This window comes from Saimiri boliviensis, chromosome 8 (assembly GCF_048565385.1).
Source record: "Saimiri boliviensis isolate mSaiBol1 chromosome 8, mSaiBol1.pri, whole genome shotgun sequence".
NCBI lineage: Eukaryota > Metazoa > Chordata > Mammalia > Primates > Cebidae > Saimiri > Saimiri boliviensis.
Window position 1 is genome coordinate 77,577,292 of NC_133456.1, and position 17,634 is coordinate 77,594,925.

The window sequence follows — 17,634 nt, forward strand, 5'->3', positions numbered from 1 at the left end:
ACCCTGATTTTTGACCATTGAAAGTACTTAATAGTCAACCAGCCTAGAATCTTTCTACCCGTATCTAACTAGATTTCCTGTTCTAACTGGAACAGGAAAACAGTCATGTTAAGCAATGCGGAAATAATAAAGTTTAATATAGAAATTAAGGATTACCTGAGAAAGAAATCAGGAAGAGTATATTCAAAATGTTAGGAAAAAAAAAAGCCTGAAATTCTGAAGTTTTTATTATTTTATGATTCAAATAGTTAGTTCTTAGTTCTTAGAAAAACATTCTTTCTCTGTTTCTGCTTTTGCTATTACTTTGATTACTATGCCTGAGAAAGCCTAACAAAAATCATGCTATTCCTTTACATTTTGCTCGGCATTGTAGATGAGCTATTAGTCTTCTATAATGTCTCCTGTGAGTTAGAAATCTACTATTGAAGCTAATAGTAGAGTACTGTTTATGCAGCTTACCACATTGGGTTGCTGTGAACCTCAAGGGAAATAATGGTTACAAAAGGGCTGGGTATACTTAAACATATTCAACAAATAGTTTAAGGAGTTGTTATTGTTATTTTTCATTAAACTTCCATTAGGAGCATCTCAGAATGACTTCTCAGCTGAAATCAGATTGGCTGCTTCTTCAGAGGGCAAATCCCTCATTTCCAGAAAAGCTAAAGGCCTTTCTTATCAATAGATTCTCATAAGCATTTATGTGTGTGAGAGTATGGAATAGGCCTAGGGTAGAAGCTAAGGGTGCTCTGGACAAGTCTGTGATAAGAATGGGGTTTCAATGGAAAACCAAGGCAGCCTATAGTGTGTAAATGCATACACACTATATATAGTGTGTATATATATAATATAAATATATACACACTATATATGTGTGTGTGTGTATATATATATAGTATACAAATATATAGTGTGTATATATAAATGTTAGTCCGGTGAGGTCTGTTGTGTGATTCTCTTTAATAACAGAGTTGAGGGGTGTTAATGAGCATGACACAGGGCACACAGCCATAGAGTGAATTAGTCATAGCTTGATTCTTTTATGTGCCTCATCTAATGGCAAACATTATGCAGCAATCACAGCAGTATCACTCAGATGGAGCAGAAGGTGTGGAAGGGAGTAATGAGGCTGCCTAAAAACTGTTTTACAGAGCCCTGCACCAATTCACAACAGATAATAGAACTCAGAGCCAGACAGATAATAGAAGCGACAGCCATTTATTGCTAAGAGACTGTCTGAATATTTGTGCATAAAACAGCCCACTCCAAGTTCTTTAATCACATTTCTTGAGAAAGAGTGGCAAAAAGGAAAGCCACGTGTCAGGCTACTTCCATTAGTGTGCTCTAAATGAGTATAAAGAGGAATGAGCAGATATGAAGAAAAGGAAATACTGAAAAAGACTGCAGATCAGAAACAGCTTCTGGCTGTTTGAATTCAGCAAACTGGGACATCTCCATGTGACTAGGACAGAGTATTGGAAAATAATTTTATCCTAAAGTAATTAGATATTTAGGATTGTTGAAAAAGTCTTAGTTTACAATTTTTCTTTGATTCCTAAAAGAGGGCATGACTTACTCAGACCCCATTTTCTCTTACTTCATACCTAGACTTCGGCACTTTTTATTTTTATTTTTTACCATGGTGGATAGTGAATAGAAACATGTTTGGTAAAGGTTTCAAAGATGGAATTCAGTTTTCCATACTTTTTTTTTTTAAAGATCAACAATCTTATCTTTTCCCAAAAAGGTCCCAAAAGGATTTAAAAAGAAATTGAATCATATTACAAGGTATCTCCTAATATAACATGACATTTGGAAATGTGGTTTTTCATTTTTCTTTCTTTGGCAGTCATGTTCTGCTATGATGCCACATTTTAAGAGGGACATTAACTATGTGACGTGTATTCCAGATCACATACCTAAAATGTCACCGGAATATAAAACCATATCATTTAAAAATGTTTTGAGGGCCTGAGAATTTAACATGAAGAGGACAGAGTGCACAGCTTGACAATAGTATTCAAACAGCTGATATCTATTCCTCCTGTAAAAGAAGAACTGAATTTCATGTTCTGTAGGACCTAAGGCAGTCAAAAAGAATGACTAAAGTTGGAGTAGGTCCCTTAACTTGATCATAGGGAATTATTTTGCAGTGTTTAGAGCTGTGCAGAAATTAAATGAGCTGTCTAGAAATTGAATGAACTTTCCTGAACAGTGAGCTCCTTGTCAGTGGATGTGTTCAAGCAGAAGCCAAGTAACGACTTGCTAGGGATATTTTAAAGAAGCGTTAAGATGGAGAGTTGTCTTAACTGATGTGATATCCACTTGAACCCAGCGTGTCTGTGATATTACTCATTATTAGTCTCCTCAGGGAGGTTCTTGAAGCATTGTAACCTGGGGCTCAGGAGATGAGTAAAGGGTGAAAAAAATTGTAACTTTAAAGGTCATGTTTGAAATATTTTTTCTTATCGTGTGAAGTCAGAAAGATTTCATTGTTTACATTATTATGACTCTAAAAGCAAGGTTTATTGTTAAGACAAATAATAAATTATGATTGCTTAAGTTTTTATACAGTTCTTCGTTTCTCCTGAAGTCAATAGTTGCCTTTTTTATTAATTTTTCTTATTTTTAAGTAAATATAGCTGGTTTCCAGATGTTCTAACAGGTCTATAAAATACTCTGCATTATTATTGAATACAAGGCCAAATACGGTAGGTCATCCACCAAGTGCATGTAGCAACTGGTACCCAACTGTTAGTTATATATCCAGCATCCATTGTCCCTTTTTCTTTTACTAACGGGAGCCTCATACGAGCTTGTCAGAAAAGCTTGTCTAGCTTGTATGAGGTTCCCATTAGTAAAAGAAATACATACATACAATATGTCTAGCTTTAGAAATTCATTTCCTAGCCTTTCTTGCAGCAAATATGTCCATAAGATACAGTCTTCCAAAGAAGACATAAATAGCTGTCTACTGGGGATTTAGGGACAGCTCCTCTTCTGTTAAAGGCATTGACTATTCCTCCTTATTATCACCACCACCACATCCTCCCCTTCAACCTGCTTCTCCTTGTCTTTCTCCTCCTTTTCCACTGTCTCCTTCCTTCTTGTCTGAATATACTGATTTTAGGTGAGGGGTTGAGCAGCCTTTATATTACATGAGGCAATTGTAAGAGTAAAGATACATAAGAAACAGAAGTTTATAGAGAGTAATGACACTGCAAAAATAGTCCAGCACTTTTAATGTATGGATCTCCACTTAAATGTGGGAAAATATCTTTTTAGTTTAATGATTTTGGTAAGGTTGGTAAGATATCTGGTCAAATACAACCCTAACTGACACCAATGACATTTTAAATCAGTGTATTTCCCAATAAATTATGTTGATACATGTGGCTATTTGGGAAAAAAAAGGAAGGGGAATCTTTTCTTTTTACACCAAAATTAATTCTATACGGGCTAATAATATCAATGTGAAAAATGAGAGAAACCATTGAAGTTTTAGAAAAACCTACAGCATTTTATAAAATACAATCTTCCTTTGTGGAAGATTTGTCTAAGTATTGCTGACACCATCAAGATAAAATGATCACTACATATAACCAAACAGTTATTATTTCTATGCAGACATCTTAATAAGGCAAGTGATTAATTGGTAAGAAAATGATGACCACACTAAAGTAGAGAGCTAATTTCCTTAATATATAAAGAGCTGTTCAACAGCAACAAGAAAAACTTATCAAAGTTAAAGAAAAGGCAAAGGAAACAGATAATTCCAAGAAAAAAGAAAAGCATCTGTGGAAAGCCTCTCACGAAACAAACTAAATAAATACAATAAAATAACAAATAAAATTAAAGTAGACATAATGAAAGAAGCCAATTAAAATTATAAACAATATCCTCAGAGAGATATAAAAATATAGAATATTCTGGAAATAAGAATATGATATTTCATATATTTAAAACCCAAACAAGCAAGAAACAAGTGGAGAATAAAAAAAGAGCTTCAGGAGATTAAAAATATTTACATATTTAAAAAATATTTACATATTTACACAAAAAGGTCTGAAGAATAGTTGGAATATAGAGTTAAGGAAATAACCAGGAAATTAAAATAAACAGGACAAATAGATAATTAATAGAATAAAGAAAAAATTGAAAGACTAAACCGTAAACTCTTAAGAGTCAACTATTAGGAGCTCCTGAAATAAAGACCCGAGTAAACAGTGAAGAAGAAATTACCCAATCGACGATTTAAAAAAATCCCATATCCAAAGTACTTGACTTGACAGGTTGAAGTTGTGCATGTTATGGCTATCATAAAAAGTAAAAAAACAAAGACAAAGAATACTGTGGACGAAGAGACATTTTCTACAAGTTACTAGGAGAGAAGATGTCATATACAAAAAAAAATCGGAAATCAAAATGGCATTTCCATCTATTTCTATTTACTTTAACATTTAATCTGGAAAAGATGTTGAAATTAATCAAATACGTTTTCTACTGAAACGGAATCTTAAACTATGAGGTATCTCTTAGCTATGAGCAACTTGACCACAGGAGGGACCTGGTGCTAAAAGGTAGGTAAACTGGCATAAACCATTTTCATTGCTGGAAAAACACCTCAAAGCAGTTGAGGTTCATCAGTGTCAGTTCCAAATGCTTTTAAAATTAATATCATTTATGTTTTCCTTTCTCTCTCTCCCTCCTTCTATGCATTTTCTTTCTTTGGCAAACATTTTCAAGATTTGGTACAGGTAGAAGCATTTCTAAGCTGAGAATCACCCATTCTATTGCCTTCTGTGTCATTTTTCCCCTGGGACTCTCACTGTAATCACTGGCTGTATCAGGTGGTCCCCTTTAAATACTCTCTTACTTTCTGTACAGTTCAGAAAATCTTCCCTTGGATTTTTAAATACATCGAACTCTGAGGAAAGCTATGGGAAAATGTTCTTATGAAGTACAGTATAATGTTTTGCTTTTCTAGAGTGATCAACTGTTTCAGTTTTTCAGAGGCTGAGGGGGTTACTGGAACATGAGAATTTCAGCTTTAAAACCAGGGTAGTTCCAGGTAAACTGAGATGAGTTGGTCACCCTCGATCTGACTCAAGTAGCTCACTGTCTAAGACAGCTACGCTTCAGCCTCGAAGAATAGCAACAACCTCTCTGTTTCCTGAAAAAAGTTTATCATCTCTACAGTTCCTGGAAATATCTTCATGAAGGGACATCTGAACAACTACAATCCAGAAGCTGTCTCCTATGTATCTTTATGTCTATATCACCAAGTGTAAAAAGGGGAATTTTCTCCTTTGTAGCTCATCTGTATTTCTTTCTTTCTTTCTTTTTTTTTTTTTTTTGAGACAGAGTTTCACTCTTGTTACCCAGGCTGGAGTGCAATGGCCGATCTCAGCTCATCGCAACCTCCGCCTCCTGGGTTCAGGCAATTCTCCTGCCTCAGCCTCCTGAGTAGCTGGGACTACAGGCACGCACCACCATGCCCAGCTAATTTTTGTATTTTTAGTAGAGACGGGGTTTCGCCATGTTGACCAGGATGATCTCGATCTCTTGACCTTGTGATCCACCGGTCTTGGCCTCTCAAAGTGCTGGGATTATAGGTGTGAGCCACTGTGCCCAGCTGCTAATCTGTATTTCTTCCCCTTTGCTCCTCCCCAAGACCCTGATTTCTGTTTGTAGTTTGAGACATGATTTTTCCCCAATTGGCTTTACTTTAGATAGATCCTTTTTCTACATGTCCGAATTTAACTTTACCCTTGGCAGCAAATAAAAAAGTTAACATCTATTCGTTCATTCACTAACTCATTCATTTGTTCAATTAAAAAATGTATGAAGTTCTTGCTAAGGGTCAGGCATGATTTTAGGTGCTAGGAATTTGATGGTTAAAAAAATAATAAAGTGTTCTGGCTGCCATAAAACTTACGTTCTTATGGGAGCAGACCATTAACAAACAAACATAAATATGAAAGTAACATAATTTACATGTCTATAAAATCAAGTGGTGTGATGGGATAAAAAATAATGGGATGTATTTTAAATTGGGTATTAAGGAAAGATCTTTGTAAGAAAACAAAATATGAGCTGTAGCTAGAAATATGAGAAGAAGCCAGTTCTGAGAAAGTTTAGGAAAAGGAAGAGTAAAAATTACAAAGTTCCTCAAATGGCAGACAGCTGGACTTGTTTAAGACACATGTAGAAGGCCAGTATGGCTAGAACACAGGAAAAAAGCATGGTATTATTTGATGTTAGAAAGGTGAAAAGGAACAAGAGCATGTTAGAGTTTTGGGGGTCATGGTAAAGAATTTGTGTAAAGACAGTAGATGGTTTTGAAGAAGAGAGTGAAATAGTCTGAATCACATTAAAAATATTAATCTTTTCCTATCAGTGGATACATGGATTGAAAACCTGGTACACATACACAGTGGAATACTATTCAGTCATTAAAAGGAATGAAACCCTGTCATTTGGAGCAACATGGATGAAGCTGGAGTTCATTTTGTTAAGTGATAAGCCAGGCACATAAAGACTAATATCACACATTCTCACTCATGTGGGAGCTAAAAAAAAGTTGATCTTACAGAAGTAGCGGGTGGAATGACGGTTACCAGAGGCTGAGAGGGTGTGGGAGGAAATGAAGAGAGGTTTGTTAATGGGCACTGAAATGTAATTAGATTGAAGGAATTAGTTTATTGTTCAGCAGCACAGTAGGGTGACTACAGTTAACAGTAATTTATTGTATATTTCAAAGTAGTTACAAGAGAATATTTGGAATGTCCCCAACACACAGAAATGATAAGTGTTTGAGGTGATGAGTATCCTAATCATCCACATTTGGTCATTACAATGATTATGTATCAATAAATATAAATCGTTTTGGCTACTGTGTGGAAGGGATCATAGGAGGTAAGGTTAAAGGTAGTGAGACCAATTAGGGAGATGCTGTGTGGTTGTTCAGAGGAATGTAAGAGCTGGCTTGTTCTGTTTTACTTCTTTGACTTCCGTGACTCAAGAGGAGCTCTGTGACTCCCTCTGAGTGTGAGGATTGGAAATACAGAAACAACAACAATGCATTGTATGTATGTGTTGCTGTTTTACGTATCAAAGTGTTTTGAAATCTATATATTACTTAACTTGCCCAGTAACTGTTGGAGAAAGGCAGGCAAACTGCTTAAAGGTCCATTTTATGGAAGAGGAATTTAGCTGGAAGAGCCCAAGTTGTCCAGGACAGCACAACTAGGTAATACAGCCCTTGGCTTAAAATTAGGTCTTTTGAATTCTAGAGCTGGCTCCATAACATTCCTCAGCCTAGAGGGTTCTGATTATGATGAAATGAGTGGGTATAAATTGAAGAGCCTTAAATATGCAGCACCCTGCCTCATGAACCCAGGCCACCCTGATACAGATACTTGATTCAGGGATAATTATTTTCTACATTTCCAACCTCCTCCTTTGTCTCCTCCACAGAGGCCAGCATTATGTTTTTTTCCTTGTTAATTTCTTCCTTTACAGCCCATTCTTGTGAAAACAGCTGATGTATCTGTAAATTTCATAGGGATTTTCTTATACTTTAGCTGTTGACAGATCTAGAGTCTAAATTGTGAGGCAAAAATATGATGCCATGGGCATCAGAGAGCAGAGATAGAAAGGTGATGTTTTAATCAGGGTGAATTTTTCGGTTTCTGGAGTTACACTGGGTAGGAAGGGCTTGCCTGTTCTGGCCATTGGACAGTTTCCATACGGCATATGACTTCACAAAGTTGGAAGAACCCTTATATGCAGCATCCCAAATGCCTCTCAAAAGTCCTTAACTTTAATGGAAAACTGCTCACTCCATTCTTTCTGGAGCTTCATGTTGATAAATGGCCCCAAGGAATTTCATGAATTTACGTCTTTTGTGTGTGCAGACATGACCCTTCATCTGATGAATATTGAACCAGAATTCTCCAGTACAATAGAGGACTTGAGACATTAGTAGGAGCTTGCTCTGAACAAACACTGGCCTCATTCAGGACTTGAACTTGGGCATTATTTTCTATCTGCCCACTATATCTATCTGTCAGTATTGTATTGTATTTATTTATTTATTTATTTGGGATAGAGTCTCACTCTGTCTCCAGGCTGCAGTGCAGTGGTGTGATCTCCAGCTCACCGCATTCTCCACCTCCCAGGTTCAAGTGATTCTCCTGCTTCAGCCTCCCAAGTAGCTGGGATTACAGGTGCCTGCCAGCATGCCTGGCCTTTTTCTTTTTTTCTTTTTTTTAATTTTTAGTAGAGACGGGATTTCACAATGTTGGCAAGGATGGTCTTGATCTCCTAATCTGGCAATCCCCCTGCCTGGGCCTCCCAAAGTACTGGGATTACAGGCCTGAGCCACTGCACCCAGCCTTCTTATTTATTTTTTAAGCACATGCTCAATGGCCACCTCCTTCAAGAGGTTTGAATGATTTAATACATGAAAAACATTTAACCACACCTAGATTATCTATAGTAAGAACTCAATAAATATTAGCTTTTAATGTTTTAAAATGGCTTCGGAGTCTTCTAAACAAAGACCAAAATAGGAACCCGGCTTATCCTGTTAGGTGTGTTAAAGGTGTAACAATATTATTTTTCACTTCCCATAGTCACCTGAAGCTGTCGTTTCAGAGACAATGATTGTGTTTGTGTGCTGTTTACTGTTCGGTGTAAGCCATGCTCCATGCACTAGTGTTCAAATAGTCGCACAGAGAGGGAGAGAATGAGAAAAAATGCCAGCGCCAGTGTCATGTACCAGACACTGAGCCACAAGGCTTTGAGGTTAACATGGAACTGGAGACCACCTAGCCCCAAAGGCTCCCACAGCACTTCCACCCAGTAAGCTCCATGGCTCTGTGTCACTGTCTCCTTAAAACGGCAAAGTAGTCTATCCTATCTCCAGTCCCATTAAATCCCCTTAATATGGGACAAAAATGTGACTTTAGGACTTTCACCTAGAATTCCAGTTCTGTTCTCTGATACCACACAGGAAAAGTTTAATCTCTCTTCTTTGAGACTGTTCTTCAAAATTCTTGGAGACCTGCGGTAGCTAATCACTCTAGAATCTACTTGCAGAGCTCTGACTCGTATATTGATTGACTTCAAAGGTCAGTTTGCATGATGTTCTCTCCTGATTCATCTTTGGTGACTGGGTATGAATAGAGATTTAGTTTTATCCCTGGATTGGTTGGCATTACAGTTCTCTTTTGTAGACTGGTAGGAGAAGTCATTCCTGATCCTTCTACTTTCCCAAATGCTACCCTTTTAAAAACTCTTTATCTATGCCAGAGGGCACCACATTTCAAATATTTATATTCTGTTCTTCCTCAAAGTTTTCCTTGCTGTAATATTTTCTTCTGATACTCACAGCTGTATAGTTAGTTCTTGCCATTCCTTCTCTTGGGGGTAGTGGGGGATTATATTATAGGCTGAGAATCCAGGAATGAATCTTACTATATGGACCTTGCCCCTGATTAAATATGCTTGCATTTTTGTCTGAGTAAAACTTGGTGAAAATAAACATTATAAGTGAAGCCCACAGGAAAAATGATGCTGCTGAAGAGCCAAAAAAAAAAAAAAAAAAAGACAATGTTTGGATGCATATGAGCACCAGGTTTTCATTAATTTTATTTTAATAGTTGCTATTTTTTGAAAATGGTAATACATTTATGTGGTTCAAAAATTTAATGTTTATCTGTGCACCAAATCCCCATGACACACAATTTGTCTATATAGTAATCCTGTACATGTACCTCAGAACCTAAAATGAAAGTTAAAAAAATTCTGTGTTAACAGACATATACTGAAAATCTGTTTCACGCCCCTGTTCCTAGTCACTAGGTGTTCCCTTGCTACTGTGATTATGTTTCTAGCGTGTAGTTTTGAAATGACTAGAAATATTAATGCATATTCTTATTTCCTCCTTTTTGTATGATAGATAGTTATGGCAAAAGCCCATAGGGCACACCAATAGTCACACTCTTTTCTATCTAGTATGACTTTGTATGTGGATAAAATCTTCCTTATGTGATCTTTTCTCTCTTAGCTCTCACTCTGGCTGGATGTAGAGGACTCTGAAGACTTAGGTGAGAGGGGAGTTAAAGACACCATAGAACCCTGAATGGCTGCATGGAGCAGAACCCTTTGCAAACCTGCTCTCAGGCCTCCTTTTTGAGAAAGCTAGAAAAGCTTCTTTCTTTTTTTCTAGCAATTACTCCCTCCCTCCGACCCAAATGCCTACTCAGCCTCTAGTATTCAGTGTAAGTACATGTAACACTATAAGTCTAGATCTGATTAAACTCAGAAGGTTTCTCTGCCTATCCTCACCCATACTGCCCATTTTTTAAAAATTTAGTTTTATTTTTAAGTTTTTGTGGGTTCATAGCAGGTGTATTGTTTATGGGGTATAAGAGATGCTTTGATACAGGCATGCAATGTGAAATAAACAACAACATGGATGGAACTGGAAATCATTATGTGTTAAGTGAAAAACGCCAGTCACAGAAAGACAAACATGGCGTGTTCTCATTTATGGGATCTAAAAATCAAAATGATTGAACTCAGGGACATAGAGAGTTGAAGGATGGTTAACAGAGGCTGGGAAGGGTAGCAGTAGGCTGGGAGGGGTGAGAAGGTGGGAATATTGCTCACTTTTAAGCCAATGCCTCATAACATATTTTAAGGTCTGTTTTAGAAGTTCAGTCCTGTTCTTACTCATCAGATCATAAACTACTTGAACTTATAGAAAATGTTTTTTTGCTTCTTGTGTCACCTCAGTGCCAAGTAAAGTGTGATACAAAGTGGAGACTTAGTAAATCTGAATTAATCAATTTACTGATTTTCTAGTGGAACAGATGAGAGATGATTGGGGAGATTGAATGAGCTCCAAATCAAGTTCTGAGTCTCAATTTCTGGCCCAATCTAGAGCTTCCCAGGAGAGTTTTGAGGTATCTTCCAAGAAAATTTTCAAATCAGGACAAAGTTTCATTATTATTGATGATATAGCCAAAATTGAATACTAATTTAGAAAATTTTTCTCACAGCTTTGATTTTGTTGACTTTTAAGTGTCGATAATTCCATAAAAAAGAGAAATTAGCTGGGGATTATGTTCCTTTATTTAAGGAAATAAACAAAAGTGTTTCTGGGCATGTACATGTGGTTAAGGAGATTCATTTTGAGTTGAGAAGGAAATTCCCATTATATACTGTCTTTCTTGAAAGAAGTCATCTAATTTTCTACTACCTTTGGGGATATTTTCATTACTTTTAAAAGGTTAATGGTGGAAGAAGATTTTTAATACAGGCCTATATAATAAAATAATTAATTAAATTTATTCAACAGTAATTGAACCCCTTGTAAATTAAAGGCACTATGCCAAACATGATGAAGCATGTAACAGAGAATGGAAGTATATGCAAAATGAAAAGAATACTGGATAAGCAGAAACAACAGCAGTATCAATAGCGGTAGTAATGGTAGCTGCTATTAGTGAGCATATATTAATGCCAGGACCACTAACTATATAATTCCCAACTCTCAAAATCACCCTTCAAAGTGTTTACTGACATACATATTTTTATCGTTCAGACAATAACACTACTAAGAGGTTGAAGGACAAATCAAGATGGTAAAACTACCAAGCGTATTTGAATGTAGCTGTTTCTCAATCCACATGCAGCTTCCCCGTCACTAAATGCACTTCTTGCAGTCTTAGGGGCTGGGTTCAAGTCTAGATTTTGTCTCTTAATATTGGTTGAGCTTTAGTTTCCTTACCTTAATATCTGGACAATGATCATCTTGGCTCTACCCATCTCCCAGGTGGATGTTCTAATCAAAGGGCCAGAGGATGAGAAAGGGTTTGTATAGAACACATAACACAATAGTGTGAAAAATGATAAATGATGGAATACAGGCACAGAGGAGAAGCTAGAAGTGTCCAGAGGGAGAGACCCCCCCGGTTGGGATATCAGAAGAGTTATAAACATTTGTGGATATGGGCTTTTGGGGAGTAGCCATGGTTTCTGCTCTGAAAGGGTGGCTCTCCTCCGAGAGGCAAATACACTCTGGCAACTATAATGGAGTTCTAATTACGAGGCAAAATCTAGACTTGAACTTAGACCCTGTGACTGCAAGGAACAGTGTGTGGAGTGGTGGGGAAAAGCTTGATATGGTTTGAGAAAGAACTGTATTCTAAAGAGCACTGGCATCACAATCATTACAGTCCCAGTTAAAAAAAAAAAAAAAAGTAGTAATTTCTTTACACGCCTTAGAGGTTCTAAGTCAGGGGTGAATAAACTAGCTTCTCGGCTGTTTGTTTTTGTAAATAAAGTGTTATTGGAATACAGCCAGGCACATTTTGGAACATATTTTCTGTGGCAGAATTGAATAGTTGTTACAGAGACTGTATGGCCTGCAAAATTTGAAATATTTATAATCTGCTCCTATAAGAAAATGATTAAGTGGTTCTACTTTAAATGGAGATAGTAGCCATCAGTTAAATAAAATAATTGTCATGCTAAGTATATGTTTTCATGTATGTAGGTAGCCAGAGAGGCCACTGGGCATCTGAAGGCATGATCAAAATCCAAGAATGTTTATTAATATTGTGGAAGAATTGTGGAACACTTAACCCTATTAACTCATTAGCTCCCATTAATATTGATAATTTATTTGACTGGTCTGAGGGTCAGGACATTGGCCTAGTGAATGTAAATAATACTTAAGAGGAGGAGGTATCCTCTGTTTATGTGATGAACTATGTTTATTGATTTGTGTATGCTGAACCAATCTTGCATCCTGGGGATGAAGCCTACTTGATCGTGGTGGATAAGTTTTTGATGTGCTGCTGGATTTGATTTTGCTAGTATTTTGTTTTCAATTTTTCAGAATAGTTTCAGTAGGAATGATACCAGATCTTCTTTGTACATCTAGTATAATTCAGCTGTGAATCCTCCTGGTCCTGGGCTTTTTTTGGTTGGTAGTCTATTTATTACTGCCTCAATTTCAGAACTAATTATTGGTCTATTCAGTATTCAATTTCTCTCTGGTTCATTCTTGGGAGGGTGTATGTGTCCAGGAATTTATCCATTTCTTCTGAATTTTCTAGTTTATGTGCATAGAGGTGTTTACTCTAGTCTCTGATAGTTGTTTGTATTTCTGCAGGGTCAGTGGTACTATTCCCCTTATCATTTCTGATTGTGTTTATTTGAATCTTCTCTCTTCTTTGTTAGTCTAGCTAGTGGTCTATTTTATTAATTTTTGATAAAACCAGCTCCTATATTTGTTGATATTTTCAAGGTTTTTTTTTTCCCCCCCAAATCTCTTGGTCCTTTAGTTAAACTGTAATCTTGGTTATTTCTTGTCTTCTGCTAGCTAGCTTTGGGATTTGTTTGCTCTTGGTTCTTAGTTCTTTTAGTAGTGATATTAGGTTGTTAACTTGAGATCTTTCTAGCTTTTGGATATGAGCATTTGGTGATATAAATTTCCCTCTTAACACTGCTTTAGCTGAGTCTCAGAGATTCTGGTACATTGCATCTTTGTTCTCATTGGTTTCAAAGAACCTTCTTGATTTCTGCCTTAATCTCATTATTTACCCAAAATTCGTGCAGGAGCACGTTGTTCACTTTCCATGTAGTTGTATGGTTTTAAGTAAATTTCAAATTTTGAGTTCTAATTTGATTGTGCTGTGGTCGAAGAAACTGCTAGTTATGATTTCAGTTCTTTTGTATTTGCTGAGGAGTGTTTTACTTTCAATTATGTGATCAATTTTAGAGTAAGTGCTATGTGGCTTTCTTGTTTTGGCGTGAAAATTCTGTTGCTATCTATCAGGCTCACTTGATCCAGAGCTGAGTTCAGGTCCTGAAAATTCTTGTTAATTTTCTGTCTTGATGATCGAATATTGTCAGTAGGATGTTAAAGTATTCCACTATTATTGTGTGGGATCCTAAATCTCTTTGAAGTTTTCTAAGAACTTGCTTTATGAATCTGGGTACTCCTGTATTTGGTGGATATATATTTAGTATAGTGAGCTCTATGCTAAATATATATGAATGCTTTACCCTTGTGCATTGCCCTTCTTTGTCTTTTTTTGATTTTTGTTGGTTTAAAGTCTGTTTTGTCAGAAACTAAGATTGCAACCTCTGCTTTTTACATTTTTCCAGTTTTGTGGTAGATTTTTCTCCATCCCTTAATTTTGAGCCTGGGGGTGTTATTACCTGTGAAGTGGGTCTCTAGAAGATAGCATCACAATGAGTGTTGGTTCTTTATCCAGCTTGCCACTCTGTCTTTCAATTGGGAGCACATGTAAACTTTGGACATTTAAGATTAGTATTGTTATGTGTGGATTTAATCATGTCATCATGATGCTAGCTTGTTATTTTGCAGAATTGTTTATGTGGGTGTTTCATAGTGTCCCTGATCTGTGTACTTCAGTGTGTTTTTGTAATGGCTGCTAACCGTGTTTCCTTTCCATATTTAGTGCTTCCTTCAGGAGCTCTTGTAAGGCAGGTCTAGTGGTTACAAATTCCCTCAGCATTTGCTTGTCTGGACAGGATCTTACTTCTCCATCACTTACGAAGCTTAGTTTGGCCAGACATAAAATTCTGGGTTGGAATTTCTTTCCTTTAAGAAAGTTGAATACTGGCCTCCTATCTCCTCTGGCTTGTGGGCTTTCCACTGAAAGGTCTACTGTTAGTCTGCTGGGCTTCCCATTGTAGGTGAGTTGGCCTTTCTCTCTCACTGCCCTTAACGTTTTTCCTTTCATTTCAACCTTGGAGAATCTGATGATTATGTGTCTTGGGGTAATCTTCTCATGGAGTATCATAATATGTGACATGGTTTGGCTCTGCATCCCTATGTCCTAGTGACCTAAATGTCATTTTGAATTGCAATTCCCACATTTCAGGGGAGGGGCCTGATGTGAGGTGATTGAATCATGGGGGAAAACTTCTCCCTTGCTGTTCTCATGATAGTGAGGGAGTTCTCACAACATATGGTTGTTTGAAAGTGTGTGGCACTTCCCCCTTTGCTTTCTCTCTCTCTTGCTCCACCATGGGAAGATATGCCTTGTTTCCTATTTGCCTTCCACCATGACTGTAGGTTATCTGAGGACTCTCAGTCATGCTTCCTGTTAAGCCTGCACAACTGAGTCAACTAATTTTTTTTTTTTTAAATTACCCAGTCTCAGGTAGTTCTGTATAGCAGTGAGAAAATGGAATAATACAGAAATTTGGTACCAGGAGAGTGGGGAACTGTTACAAAGATAACTGAAAATGTGAAAGCAACTTTAGAACTGGTTATCAAGCAGAGGTTGGAACAGTTTAGAGGGCTCAGAAGAAGACAGGAAGATGTAGGAATGTTTGGAACTTCCTAGAGATTTTTTTGAATGGTTTTGAACAAAATGCTAATAGTGATATGGACAAGAAAGTTCAGGCTGAGGCGTTCTTAGGTGGAGATGAAGAACTTATTAGGAACTGGAGTAAATGCTACTCTTGCTATGCTTTAGGAAAAGACTGGTGACATTGTGTCCCAGCTCTAGGGATATGTGAAACTTTGAACTTCAGAGAGGTGCTTTAGTATAACTGGCAGAAGAAATTTTTAAGCAGCAAAGCATTCAAGAAGTGGCCTGGCTGCTTGTAACTCTGTACAGTTATATGCATTCACAAAGAGATGGTCTGAAATTGGAACTTTTATTTAAAAGGTAAGTAGAGCATGAAATGTTAGAAAATTTGCAGCCCGATCATATGGTAGAGAAGAAAACAACATTTTACGGGGAGAAATTAAAGCTGGCTGCAGAAATTTGCATAAGTAAAAAGGAGCCAAATGTTAATAGCCAAGACAATGAGGAAAATACCCCCAGTGCATGTTACAGACCTGCATGACAGCCCCTCCCATCCCAGTCCTGGAGGCCTAAGAGGAAAACATGGTTTTATAGGCTAGGCCCAGGGCCCTGCTGCCTTTTGCAGGCTTGGGACACAGTGCCCTGTTTTTCAGCTGCTCCAGCTCAAGTCATGGCTAAAAGGGGCCAGGGTACAGCTCAGGCCATTGCTTCAGAGGGTGCAAGCCCCACAAGCCTTGGTGGTTTCCATGTGGTATTGGGCCTGTGGGTAAATGTTGAGGTTTAGGAACCTCCACTTAGATTTCAGAGGATTTATGGAAACAAATGGATGTCCAGGTAGAAGTCTACTGCAGAGTCCTCATGGAGAGCCTGTAAAGGGGCAGTAGAGAGGGAATATGTGAGGTTGGAGCTCCCACACAGAGTCTTCACTAGGGCACTGCCTAGTTGAGCTGTGAGAAGAAGGCCACCATCCTACAGACCCCAGAATGATAGATTCAACAACAGCTTGTACCATGCACCTAGTAAAGCTGCAAGCACTCAATGACAGCCTGTAAAAGCAGTCAAGGGGTCTATACACTGTAGAACCACAGGGGTCAAGATGCTCAAGTCCTTGGGAGCCCATCCCTGGCACCAATGTGTTCTTGATGTAAGACATGGAGTCAAAGGAGATTATTTTGGAACTTTAAGATTTCAAGACTGCCCTGCTGGGTTTCAGACTTGCATAGGGCCTGTAGCCCCTTTATTTTGGCGATTTCCTTCCATTTTGAATGGGAGTATTTACCCAATGCCTGTACTTCCATTGTATTTTGGAAGTATCTAAATATGTCCCTTTTGTCTATGAGCCTGTTTTTCCTTTTACAGGCTCTTAGACAGAAGGCATATATTTTGTCTCAGGAGAGACTTTGGATTGTAGACTTTCGAGTTAATACCGGAACAAATTAAGACTTTGGGGGACTGTTGGAAAGGCATGATTGGTTTTGAAATGTGAGAAGGATGTGAGATTTGGGAGGGGCCAGTATGGAAAGATATGACTTTGCTCTGTGTCCCCACCTAAATCTCATCTCAAATTGTAATCCCCATGTGTTTGGGGAAAAACCAGGTGGGAGGTAATTGAACCATGGGGGTGAATTTCCTTCTTGCTATTCTTGTGACAGTGAGTGAGTTCTCACGCGATCTGGTTGTTTGAAAGTGTGTGGCACTTCCCCTTTCACTCATTCTCCTGCTCTGCCATGGGAAGATGTTCCTTGCTTCCCCTACCCCTTCTGCCATAACTATAAGTTTCTTGAGGCCTCCCAGTCATGCTTCCTATTAAGTCTGCAGAACTGTGAGTCAATTAAATATCTTTTCTTCATGATTACCCAGTCTCAGGTAGTTCTCCATAGTAGTGTGAAAATGAATTAATACCCTAGGGCTCTCTGAATTTCCTGAATTTGAACGTTGGCCTGTCTAACTAGGTTGGGGAAGTTCTCCTGGATGATACCCTGAAATATATTTTACAAATTGGTTTCATTCTCCCCATCTCTTTCAGGTACCTTTGATATCTTTTCAGAATCCCATATTTCTTGGAGATTTTGCTCATGCCTTTTCATTCTTTTATTTTTTTTCCTATTCTTGTCTGCCTGTTTTATTTCAGAAAGACAGTCTTTAAGCTCTAAGATTCTTTACTTGGTTTGTCTTGCTTTAATACTTGTGATTCCATTGTGATGTTCTTGTAGTGTGTTTTTCAGCTCTATCGGGTCAGTTATGTTCCTGTCTATACTGACTGTTTTTG

At 37.6% G+C, this 17,634-nt stretch overlaps 1 long non-coding RNA gene across 1 annotated transcript in view; it reads right to left on the minus strand.

Annotated features, from left to right (window-relative positions):
- LOC141585268 (uncharacterized) overlaps positions 1–17,634 on the minus strand; it is a 118,583-nt gene that overhangs the window by 32,241 nt on the left and 68,708 nt on the right. The window lies entirely within an intron of this gene.